Source organism: Lathyrus oleraceus, chromosome 5 (genome assembly GCF_024323335.1).
Source record: "Lathyrus oleraceus cultivar Zhongwan6 chromosome 5, CAAS_Psat_ZW6_1.0, whole genome shotgun sequence".
Classification (NCBI taxonomy): Eukaryota; Viridiplantae; Streptophyta; class Magnoliopsida; order Fabales; family Fabaceae; genus Lathyrus; species Lathyrus oleraceus.
The window spans coordinates 165,055,661-165,068,403 of record NC_066583.1 but is presented as its reverse complement, the minus strand read 5'-3'; positions in this window follow the sequence as shown (position 1 = coordinate 165,068,403).

Below are 12,743 nucleotides of genomic sequence, written 5' to 3'. Positions count from 1 at the left end.
AAACATTTTAAATGAGATCAATGGCTCAGAACCTGTACAGAACACCACCGACACTGGACCTCCGATCACCTTCTCAGGCGAGGTCCACCAGACTGGTCACTCATCACCATCAAGAAAATGAAAAAAGAGGACATGATCTGAAAGAAAAAATAGCGTATAGCACGAATATGACCTCAATTTTAACAAACTCCACACATATAGAAAGATATGAGGAGTTGAATTTTGAGGTGTGTCATCTGAGTTGCTTCGATTTGACTTTAAAGCAACTCAATCTTCTTGCCTACATTGGTAGGACTTCTGACAAACAAAGATCCAAGAGAATTGATGAGAATTGAGTGAGAATCGAAGAGAAGAAGTTTTCTGAGAATTACCTCCAATGCTGTGCAAAAATGGATCTTGCTTGCTTCAAACCTGATTTGATCACACTCGAGGAGTTTGCAAAAGTGGTCTGGCAATGGTATAAAGCTTTGGATCCTGGAGATTTTGAATTTCCAAACAATGATATTCAAACTCAATTTTCAAATTGAAAATTCTCAGGTTTTCCTTTGAATTGTGAGGGTTTCAGTTGGGGGGAAAAGCTGGCACGCAAGGTGTGTCTGAAATGAGCTCAGAGGCCATGTATTTAAGCATTTGGGATTGATAATTACACACTTGAAAAATTGCTAAAATTGGCAAGGTGATGCACAAGCTTGCATGGGCGTGTACATGCCCATGAAGCAATCCAATTTGATCCAATTACTTTTGTACTAAAGTTCAAATGATGCTTGAATGGTAAGGCAATGATATGTGGAGTTTTTGGCATTTGATTCTCTCCAATGATGCAGCCCTGTTAAGACCATGTGCAGCCCTAGCAAATCTCAACCAAAATTCATGAAATTGGGTTCTTTAGAAAGATTAGATCAAGGGGAACAACTTTGATGTTGGACACTTTTTCATTTGGAACTTGGATTATGGTTAATTTTGAGGTGGAAGTTTGGAAATGAGAAAAGTGTCTTCATCAAAGTTGTAGCTCTTTCAAAGACCTTCAACATGATTAAAAATTTAATGTCATTTGGATCTTTAATGATAGAGTTATGCATTTATGAAGTTGAGGAAAATCACTTGTTCAATGGTATAGGTCAAAAATGACCTATAATGTATCCTCATATCAGATGCTCATAAAAGTTGAAATAGCTCCCAATCCAAACATCAAAGTTGAAGTAGACATCTTGAATTTGTTTTTTCAACTTGTAAATCTTTCATCTCATAAAAATTGAGCAAGTTATGGCCTTAGGAAGTTGACTTTCAAATTAGGGTTTAGACAAAATGACCTATAATTTTTAAATATAGGAAATGATTTTCCAAGCAAAAATAGATCTATGTCTAAACATGAAAGTTTTTTGGAATTTAATTTAGAGTATATTTTCTCTTGGAATCCTTTTCATATGGTGAAAATTGTAGGAGATAGGGTCTAGGGAGACCCAGTTTTGATCAGATGAATTCATCTGGCCAACCATGATCAACCAACTTGCTAACCTTCAATTCTCTTGACTTTCTAGGCTCATGGTAGATAACATATGTATAATATGATGGAAATTTGAAGTTTACCTTGATAAAATTGATCAAATGGAGAGATAGCTTGTTGGAGAAGCTACTTAAGATACCTAGTCAAATTAGGGTTTCCAAGGCAAATCACCTCCAAACTCTTGAAGAATACTTGATCAAAATGACATGTAGAGATCATTGGGACTCATATATTATGCTTCGAGACATTTTGGATCAATCTTTGGTTGTGCTCTTAGCCATGAGGGTCTTAAACCCTAGATGTGAACTTGATAGGTCAATGGTGATCATGCCTTACCTACAAAAGAGTTAGGCAAATGAAAAGAAATATTTTTGGTATTTCGATTAGTAAAATGATAATATACAAGTATGATACAATCACATGGTTCTTGGTGATCTCTCCCAAAACAAACCCTATGAAAGAGGGGTAAAGAGGATGCCAAGGTGTGATCCCAATGCATATGATGAGATAGCATGAGGGATCTTAGGGTCAAAATTGGGATCTTACACACTCACATACTCCCCCTTTTTGATGATGGAAAAACTTGAGACGATGTGTTTAGTGTCTTCATGAAGGTTCCCCTTGAATGTATACATCCCAACGACATCTTGCAGATGCTTCTCCCCTTTTGACAACATCAAAAAGATGAAAATCAATCGATGATAAGTATCTTATATCACACATATACCAATATAAAACATAAAGGTATTTGCAAAGATAAGATCATCAATAAAACAACACTCATATAGAATGATATAAATATCGAAAATGCCTAAGCATAAATAAAATCATTTAAAGCAAAAATATAACATGGTTTATGAAGACAAGCTTCTCAAAGTGTTTTGTTGATGACATGCTATATAAGCAAATGTGCATCACAAAAAGAATGGGTCAAGACTCAAGCACAAGTCAAGCTTCACTTATAAAAGAATTTCTAGTCTTGAAGATTTCTATTGAATTGATCAAATTATTAAGGTATAAAGTTCTCAACCTCTCTATGCTCATTCAAGTGATAAAGAGTTTCATTAATACATGTCATGTTTCATTTAGGCGTCTTAAATATTTTCATTTGGCCTTACAATTCATTTTCAATTGCATTTAGTCATTCTTCCTGGATGGTAATCGGTTACAGGTTTGAAGTAACTGATTACCAGCTGTCTGCGCTGCCTCTTGTGACAATTTTTGTAGCAGGTAATTGGTTACCATGTTTTGGGTAATCGATTACATGGTGAAACTTTTCAAATCTTTTAACGTTGGTTCAGGTGTAACCGATTATGCCATATTAGGTAACTGATTACCACTGAACCAGTGGCAGAAATAAATGCATTTTTTCGTGATTTTTTTTTCTGAATTGTGTTCTTGAATCATGATTGTTGGTTCTATGTGTTGGCATCAATTTTGGTAAAACCTAAAGTTATCACAAGTTGTCACGAGTGTTGTCTTGACATGAGATATCAATTTCCTGCAGGGTGTTTAAATATGATTATGCAGGATTTAGTTGAGATGTCAGACCCGATGTTAGGACATGTGTATACAGAACATTCAGTTTGAATGTTATGTATCTTATGATTGCGCTTTTCATGCAAATTTGTGTGTGACTGATATGGAGAGTGAACGTGCTATTCTGAATTAAAATCAGATTGATTTGTTTTTCCAAAAAGATATGATCAGCTGTTGTGAATAAAAAGATATGAAAAGAAAATAGTTTTAGGGTTTTATGATGTCCAAGCCCATTCAAAAGCTTCTATTTAAAGGGCATGGAAAACTTGGTTTTAACACACAAGAAAACGATCGAAATAGTGAGAGAGAATAAGGGTTTTAGTCTTGTGTGATCTTGTGTAATGTGAGCCATTCATTCATCCTATTGGTGATTGAATTGGACTGGCTTTTGAGTTGTAATTTGTCCACTCTAAGCTTTGAAGCATGAGTGTGTGTTTACTTGGTTGAAGCTTTTAAGCAAGATCAAGTATGTGTTCTTGAAGAGTGTCTTCTTTCTTTGTAATATTTGTTTTTACATCACTGTTGTGATTGAGGGGGAGTGAGTAGGGTCTCTTATCTAAGAGTTCTTAGATAGAAGTCACACGGGTAGAGATTAGGTGAAAAGACTGTAACTTGAAGTTGTTTACCGAGATTCTTTGAACTAATTTTGTTTAGTGGATTTCCTTCCTGGCTTGATAGCCCCTAGACATAGGTGAGTTTGCACCGAACTCGGTTAACAATTGCTTGTGTCACTTGTACTATTATTTCTTTATCTTTTATCCTGTTTATATTGTTCAGATATTAGTGTCGTGACATTACCTTCAACATCTCATATCTGATACCAGAATTTCAATTGGTATCAGAGCAGGCATCCTGCTCTGGTTCTGGGTGAGATCTTGGGACGTTACTTTCTGGTACTATGGATAGAGACGGAGGATCTGTTCACAGACCACCAATTCTGGATGGATCTAACTATGACTACTGGAAACCTCGAATGGTAGCCTTCCTGAAATATTTGGATAATAAGGCTTAGAAGGCTGTTCTAACAGGCTAGGAACATCCCGTTATTACTAAGGAAGGAGAAGTTACAACTGATAAGAAGGCTGAGGAAGAATGGACCAAGGAGGAGGATGAATTATCCCTTGGGAAACTCTAAAGCATTGAATGCTATATTCAATGGGGTTGATAAGAACATCTTCAGACTGGTGAACAATTGTGAGGTGGCTAAAGATGCTTGGAATATTCTCAAAACCCCTCATGAAGGTACCTATAGAGTAAAGATGTCTAGATTGCAGCTGCTTACTACCAATTTTGAAAATTTGAGGATGAAAGAAGATGAAAATTTTCATGACTTCCATATGAATATCCTTGAAATTGCTAATGCCTCGGGAGCCCTGGGTGAGAAGATGTCAGATGAAAAACTAGTGAGGAAAATTCTCAGGTCACTTCCCAAGAGATTTGCCATGAAAGTGACAGCCATAGAAGAATCTCAAGACATCTACAATATGAGAGTGGATAAGCTAATTGGATCCCTCCAAACATTTGAGTTGGGAATGAGTGATGGATTTGAAAAGAAAGCCAAAAGCATAGCCTTCATGTCAAACACTGAAGAGAAAGAGGAAGAATATGGTCAAGATACTGATGAAGATCTGGCAAATGATGTAGCATTACTGGGGAGACAGTTCAACAAACTCCTGAAAAGGATGGATGTAAGGTCAAAGTCTAATGTCAAGAACAACTCATTTGACACCAGTAGATCCAATGATGCTGGAAGAAGAACAAAATCTGATGAAAAGTCCAAACAAGGAAAAGGAGTTCAGTGCCATGAATGTGATGGGTATGGACACATTAGAGCTGAATGTGGGACCTACCTCAAGAATTAGAAGAAGAGTCTTGCTGCTACTTGGTCTGATGAAAGTGAAACAGAAGGAGAGTCTGCCAATCTTGTGACTGCCTTGACTGGAAGATGGGGTTCTGGTGAAGACTCAAGTGATGATGAAGTAACCTTTTATGAGTTAGCCACTACCTACAGAAAGTTATGTTACAGAAGTGAAGAAGTGTGTTAACAAGTAGAAAATCAGAAGTAATTGATAACACAACTAGAGGATGAGAAGACAGCACACTTGGAAACCATTTCTAAGTTGAAGATTGAAGTCGTGTTCTTAAACTCCAAACTGGATGAGATGACAAAGTATGTCAGAATGCTAAATAGTGGATCTGACACCTTAGATAAAATCCTCCAGACTGGAAAGATGGCAGGAGACAAGTCTGGCCTTGGGTTCAATGAATCCACTCCTGAGTGTAGTCACACTGGTAGAAAACCAAAGATGTCACATCATGTGTCACAAAATCACAAGGAAAGACAACATAAAGGAAAACACCAAAGATGGAGATGTCATTACTAGGGAAAATTTGGCCATATAAAACCATTCTGCTTTAAGTGGTATGGCTATCCTAGTCCTTCTCATCATCAACCTAGACCCAAACACCACATCCCTGTCAACAGAAAGTAGTGGGTTCCTAGGAATGGTGCTACTAACTTGATAGCTCACACTTCCTTCAGAGTTTCAGCCAAAGAAGACTTGTATTTTGACAGTGGATGCTCCAGACACATGACTGGAAGCAAAAACCTGCTAATTGACCTTCATCCTCATGCCACCAGCTATGTAACCTTTGGTGATGGAGCAAAGGGTGAAATCAAAGGGATTGGAAAGCTAAACTTCCCTGGAGTCCCTAACCTTGATAATGCGCTACTTGTTAAAGGACTGACTGCAAACCTAATCAGCATCAGTCAACTGTGTGACTAAGGTCTAAATGTAAACTTCACAAAAACTGAATGTCTGATTACTAATAAAAAAATGAAGTGATCATGAAAGGAGTCAGGTCTAAGGACAACTGCTATATGTGGAGTTCTCAAGAAACTGGTTATTCATCAATGTGTACTCTAGCCAAAGAAGAAGAAGTGAAACTATGGCATCAAAAACTGGGCCATCTGCATCTTAAAGGAATGAAGAGGATTATATCTGTTGAAGCTGTTAGAGGAATTCCAAAATTAAAGATTGATGAAGGAAGAGTTTGTGGGGAGTGTGTCGCAACCTAAAAAATTGAGAGCGAAAAAACAACCGACGAAAAAGAAATGATAGAAGAGTCGCCACCGTGCGTTATTTATCCCAAAGGAGGGAAAGGAAACGCTCGAAGTAAACCTGGAGAAAGGAAAGGAAAAGACAAGGTCTCGCAACCAAATCTTGGGTTCGAGAGTCGACTATGCGAAGGGAAGGTATTAGCACCCCTACGCATCCGTAGTACTCTATGGGATCCACTCTTGTTGTTCTTGTCTAAATGGTGTGTGTTTATCTAATGTACTATTTACTAAAAGAGGGTCAAAAGAAAATAACTCGCACAGATGTCGCATCCACTGCATACGTATCTCATCTAAATATGAGAATCAGAGTCTTCGTAGCTCGACTACCTATGGGTTAAAGAGGAGTGCGCTCGCTAAGACATCACGTCTTATGCCTACGTATCTCATCGGGAATGAGAATCAGAGCAAAACGTAGTTCAGCTAACTACGGGAACAATGGTCTCGATTGCAACTAGGGCAAGAGAAAGGGAAGGTCTCGATCGCAACGAGGGAGAGAGAAAAGAATCGCAACAAAGGCGAAAGCAGGCAAGGATTAGTTGTTAGTTGTTAGTCAAAAATAACTCGTCAAGACATCGCATCTTGTGCCTACGTATCTCATCTGAACATGAGAATCAGAGTTGCCATAGTTCGGCTACATAGGGATTGCCATCTGAACATGGACTTACAAAGGAAGACACCAGTTATGTCAAAGGAGAGTGGGCAATGTGTTCACGTCCTAGCAGCAGGTATCGCAGCTCGCTGAATCGAGTCTTAGGCAGTTACCTCTTTGCAATAGGACGGACTGACATGCCACAGGATCGGAGATGCACGAAAGGTCTAAAAGTGGGGAAGCTCTGCCCTAGAGTTGTCATGCAATGTGGACCTATGTGTTAGGATTTACAAATGGGAACATCTACCTAATGTTAGCATGCAAAGAATAAGGGAATACTACCTATGTTATCATACAAAAGAATATGGGAATCCTACCTATGTTATCATACAAAAGAATGTGGGAATTCTACTTATGTTATCATACAAAGGGTTCTACCTAATGGGTGCTACCTAAACGGAACAAGAATCGACGAATGGAGCAAGGAGAGGATAAGGGTAGATGGCGATGCATGAAGCAATCGACTTACAGGTGGTAGATGGCGATGCATGAAGCAATCGACTTACAAGAGAAATGGCGATGCATGAAGCAATCGACTTACAAAAGGATGGAATGAATATGTGCTGGTCTTGTTAAGTTTGGAAAATGATTACTCGACGTTGGATCGAGGTTTTGATCTTGTTTTGAAAGGGTTATCGCATGTTCGTTTTAGTTCTTGTATTAACGGATGAATAAAGAATGAAAGAATAAATATATACACTTCATGGAAGAGGGGTACATTTGTTATGAATGAGGATTGTTCATGGCAAGCAGACAATAATAATATATGCCTCATACACCATACAAGTAGGCCACAGTTAATCAGATAAGATATAAACAAGTATATAATCAAATCAAATAATCAAAGAATGAAATGAATGAGCATTAAACAATGTATGGGAAGTATAAACATGTTAAGCAATCAAACAATAGAAGCACGGATGAAAGAAACAAGTATAAAAAATATCAGATCAATCAGACAGGTACAACTATGCACACAAAGGATCAATGGATAATTTAATCGGGAAATGATGCAAGGATCAAATAAAATCAAGATGAAAAGCCTCTAATACATGGCATATGAGATGAACAAGGGAGGATCAAAAGATCTCTTCAATTTCCCTAAGCAATCCCTTAAGTCAAACATCAATCATAGAAAAGTCAACTGTAAAGTCAAGTCAACTTAAAAATTATCAAATAAATAGTAAATTAATCACAAAAATTATGAAAAATTAAACTAAGTTAGGTGGGGTCAGGACATCATCATCCCTCAAAAAGATTTTAAAAATAATGAAAATTAGTGTATAAATTAATTGAAATAAAACAGAAGTCAAATGTAAAGTCAACCAAGCAAACTAGGCCAAAAATAAATCCAAAATAAATTAAAAATGGGAAATAAAATTCCAATAAAAGGTCAGGTTGACCATGAGACTTTGGTCAACCCTCATCCCAAAAATCAGAAACTAAAAATAAATTTAAGTCAAGAAAATAAAATAAATGAAAAAATGTATGCTTAAAAGAACCACTTGAAATAAATAATTAAAATAAAATATTAATATTAAATAAAATATGAAAATAAAAATTTAATAAATTAAATAAAACATTAAGGAAAGTAAAAAATATTTTTTGATATTTTTATGAACAAGTAAAATATATTTATTAATTAAAAAGAAAAACAGAAAATAAAAAAAGAATTAAGAAAGAATGAATGAAAATAAATGGAATAATGTGAGACGGGCCTTGAGGTGGTGCAGATAGCGAAGGGCGCAGGGCCCGGTCCAGCCAGCGTGACAGCATTAAAAAGAATGTTCATTAAAAAAATTATGTCACACATGCATCAATTGGACAAGGTACATTTAAGTCACTAAAGGACGAAATAAGCGTTGGACGGTTGAGATGGAAAGGTGCGCGCGATCTGAGCGGTAGCCAAGAGGACACGTGTCCGCTCTCATGCAAGCCATGCAAATGCAGCAACAACACATGAAGAAACGCAACAAATTTCTTCAATCTTCCACACATCATATCTCATGCTACAGGGCTCCAAATGAGATGATGTAAAAAGCAAAGTTCAAGTATGGAACATGTAGAACACAATGGTGCTTTGTTTCATTAAAAATAATGGCTTTAGCATGTAGAAAAGCGAACAACAAGGGGGCTTCATCCACTCAAATTCAACAAAAAATAATGTTACAAAATTAAAATTAAAAGCAATGCCTCATGTTGAAGGGTTCATAAGCATGCATAGCATAGTATTAACAACAAAAATTAGCACGAAACAAGCATGGCATAGTGAAAATAGCATGAAGTAAGCATGGAATAAATGAAAAAAATAACATGAAGTATGGATAACATGATGAGCAACATGGATATATGGTCATGAAAATGGAGAAGTAAAGGTACCTAGTGGATGCAAGGTCCACTGCCCCTTGAAGATGGAAGGATGGAAGGAAAAAGAGGTGCTTTTGCAAACTTGTGAAATGGAAATGGAATGAGATGGATTTCTTGCTCCTTGCCTTGCTTGCTCTGAACTTTTGCAGCCACACCTTTTCAGATTAGGGTTTAGAATGTTTAAGTATGTAGGGTTTTAAGTGTTAATAGACTTGAAGTATTTGTTTTGGTTCATGACAAAATGATGTAAAAAGTTGGGGTGGTATGAGCAAGTTCTAAATGTAGAAAAGATTAAGTGAGTGAACATAAAGCATATGGCCAAATGAGGTAAAAGCAAGGGCTGGTGAATTTTGTGGTCTGACTTGGTTGTTTGGCTGCAGCATAAAAACAGTCCAACAGGGTGACTTTAAGACCTTGTATCTTGATGAGTACATGTCCAAATGGCAAGGCAATGCAAACAGTAGAAAGAGGGCATGGAGCTTAACATCTTTCATGTTGAACACAAGTTGAAATGGTGAGTGGAAAGAGGTGAAAAATGGCCATAAAGTTCAGGTTCCATAGCTGTAAAAATGGTTGCGCCAGTTTGGCCTAAATGTTGTCAAAAAATTCAGTCTATGATACCAACTTTAGTTGAGTGTATCTTCCAAACAAATGATCCAAATGGGGTGGTTCCAAAAAGGTGTGAAAGAGGACATATCAAGGTACAACTGTCATAAAAGAAAGTATTTTCAAGAGATGACTTGAAGTGCAATAAAATTGGCCCATAAGTCTTGACAAATCTTGCAGATTTTGGACTTAGAAAATTTTCTAAGTGTTCTAAAATAATGTCTTACTTTGACCAAGCATAACTTTCTCAATTTTAATCCATATGAAACAAACTTTATATCTCTAGAAAGCTTGGAACAAGAGGAACAATTTTAATGTTGGAGAAATTTTCAAATGGATCTTTCATCTTGATGGAATATAGGCTTAAAGTGGGTGCAAAAACCATTAAAACTTGCCCTAATTGGAAAGTCAACTATTTCCAAATTTGGTAACTTTTCCAACTCCTGATTAAATGATGAATCCATGATCCAACCTTGATCAAATTTCACATGTAGGCTTAATTAGGCATGAATTTTGAGATTTCACTTTCAAAATGTCAGGAGTTGACTTTTCGGGGCCCACAGTTGACTTTTCCAAAACTGTCTGATTTCTGATTCCATTGGTCAATTGAAGCACCTCTGGCTCAAATAATGAGCTGATTTTTTGTATGTAGACCCTTGTGGATATATGGAGGGCCACCAAAATGTGTTTCACCCAAGGAATCAGAAATAAACCGATTTTATACCAAACCCTAGTTTTAGGGCAAAAATGACTAGGAACTGATTGCACTGATTGCCAATGGATCTTTGTGAGATAATTGTGGATCTTCTTAGGCCAAGATTCCTCTCTAATCATGACATGAATGAGCCCCTCTTCCTCCAACCAAACCTTTCCTGTTGTAGACAGCCATGAAACCCTGATTTCTGATTAAATCCAGATGCACACTCTAAGAGCTTTGAATCTTCCACTAACGATTTGAGGACCATAATAAGACATATGGAACCCCTTGATACTGGTATATTTGGAGAATGAAGTTCAATTCTCAACCTTGCTTTGTGTGGGCTCCTTCTGGTAAGGAATGGTCAATCAAACCCTGATTTCCAAGTCACTAATGCAGTATGCAATGAGTATGACCTAGTATGATGCTAATGCAATGTGAAACAATATCCCATGCTTCCATGAAAATGTGAAGGGTAAATTTTAGGGTATTGCAGCTGCCCCTATTCAATCAATTGGAGACTCGAAAGGAAGATAGCAGCGGCTTTCGCACTTTCGAGGTATCAAGGGGTTGAATACAATAAAAACCCGGAAATTTACACTGAAGTGAAGTGAAGTAACAATGCCTGTCAGAATCGGAAAAGAGGTGGTCTTGAACAAGAGTTTGTCTAGTACAGTGAGAATCGGTCTGAACACCGGAAAGGAATGGTAGTCTGAATACCAAAATAAATGGTAACACAGAAATCATGATCTGAGCATCAACAAAGAATTTGTCTGGTACGGTGAGAGTCAGTCTGAACATCGAAAAAGAATGTTAGACTGGATACCAAAATAAATGGTAACACAGAAATAACCATGGCCTGAATGCCGCTCATCAGTCTGAATACTAGAAATGACTTCGATCTGAGCATCGGAAGATATGAGATTATTAACATCGGTCTGAACACCGAGAAACTGGCCTGAATGCCACTTCGATCTGAATACTGGAAAACTGACCTGAATGCCACTTCGGTCTGAATACCGGAAAAATTGGCCTGAATGCCACAAGTTGCATCGACCTGAACGTCAGAAACTTCTTCGATCTGAATATCGGAAGATTGACCTGAATGCCACTTCGGTTTGAATACCGAAAATTGGCCTGAATGCCACAAGTTGCATCGACCTGAACGTCGGAAACTTCTTCGATCTGAATATCGGAAGATTGACATGAATGCCACTTCGGTCTGAATACCGGAAACTGGCCTGAATGCCACAAGTTGCATCGACCTGAACGTCGGAAACTTCTTCGATCTAAATATCGGAAAACTGGCCTGAATGCCACTTCGGTCTGAATACCGGAAACTGGCCTGAATGCCACAAGTTGCATCGACCTAAACGTCGGAAACTTCTTCGATCTGAATATCGGAAAACTGGCCTGAATGCCACTTCGGTCTGAATACCGGAAAAACTGGCCTGAATGCCACTTCGGTCTGAATACCGAAAAAACTGGCCTGAATGCCACTTCGGTCTGAATACCGAAAAACTTTTCATGCCTGTCAGCATCGGCAGAAATAGGGAAAATGATAAATGAGGCGGCACGTGGGCCAACGACCTATGTTGGGGATAATAAGTCATGAACAACCTTCAGTCTGAGCACTGGAAGCAACTTTTGGTTTATCACTTGGGATACCGAGGATGTCTTATGCTTTACATGCATATGTTTGAATTTTTTGATGACGTAATGCTCCATGAAAATGGAAATGCTACGCGATTTGGGAGGATGCAATGCAATATGATTCTACATGCAGGGATGCGAAATGCTAGGGAGAATGCCAAGCCGAGGCAAGGAAATCTGCTGGGGAAATGATTACAATCCTCTTGACCCAGGCACTGCTGTTGGAGATGCACAGCACAATGAACTCTGTGGGGAAATGACCGGCCATGCGGTGTTCAGGAAATAACGAAATACCGAGACTCTGACTGGGGAGAGAATGACACTGAAAGCTTGTTGCTGAGGAAAGCGACGGTGGTTCTAGCAACCATAACCTGCGAGAAAGACGACTCAGCAAGGGAAGCAAACACCGATACGGTACCGAGATTCTGCTTCAAGGAAAGAGACCATGGGTCTAGCGTCGAGATCGTCGATCTGGCATCGAACTCTGAGGAGCAGCTGCTTCTGCTGGGAAGATACAGTCTGGCACTGTCAACTCCGCTAGGGATACACAGTCTGGCACTGTCAACTCTACTGGGGAGTGTATAATCTGAAACAACCGCTTGGGGAA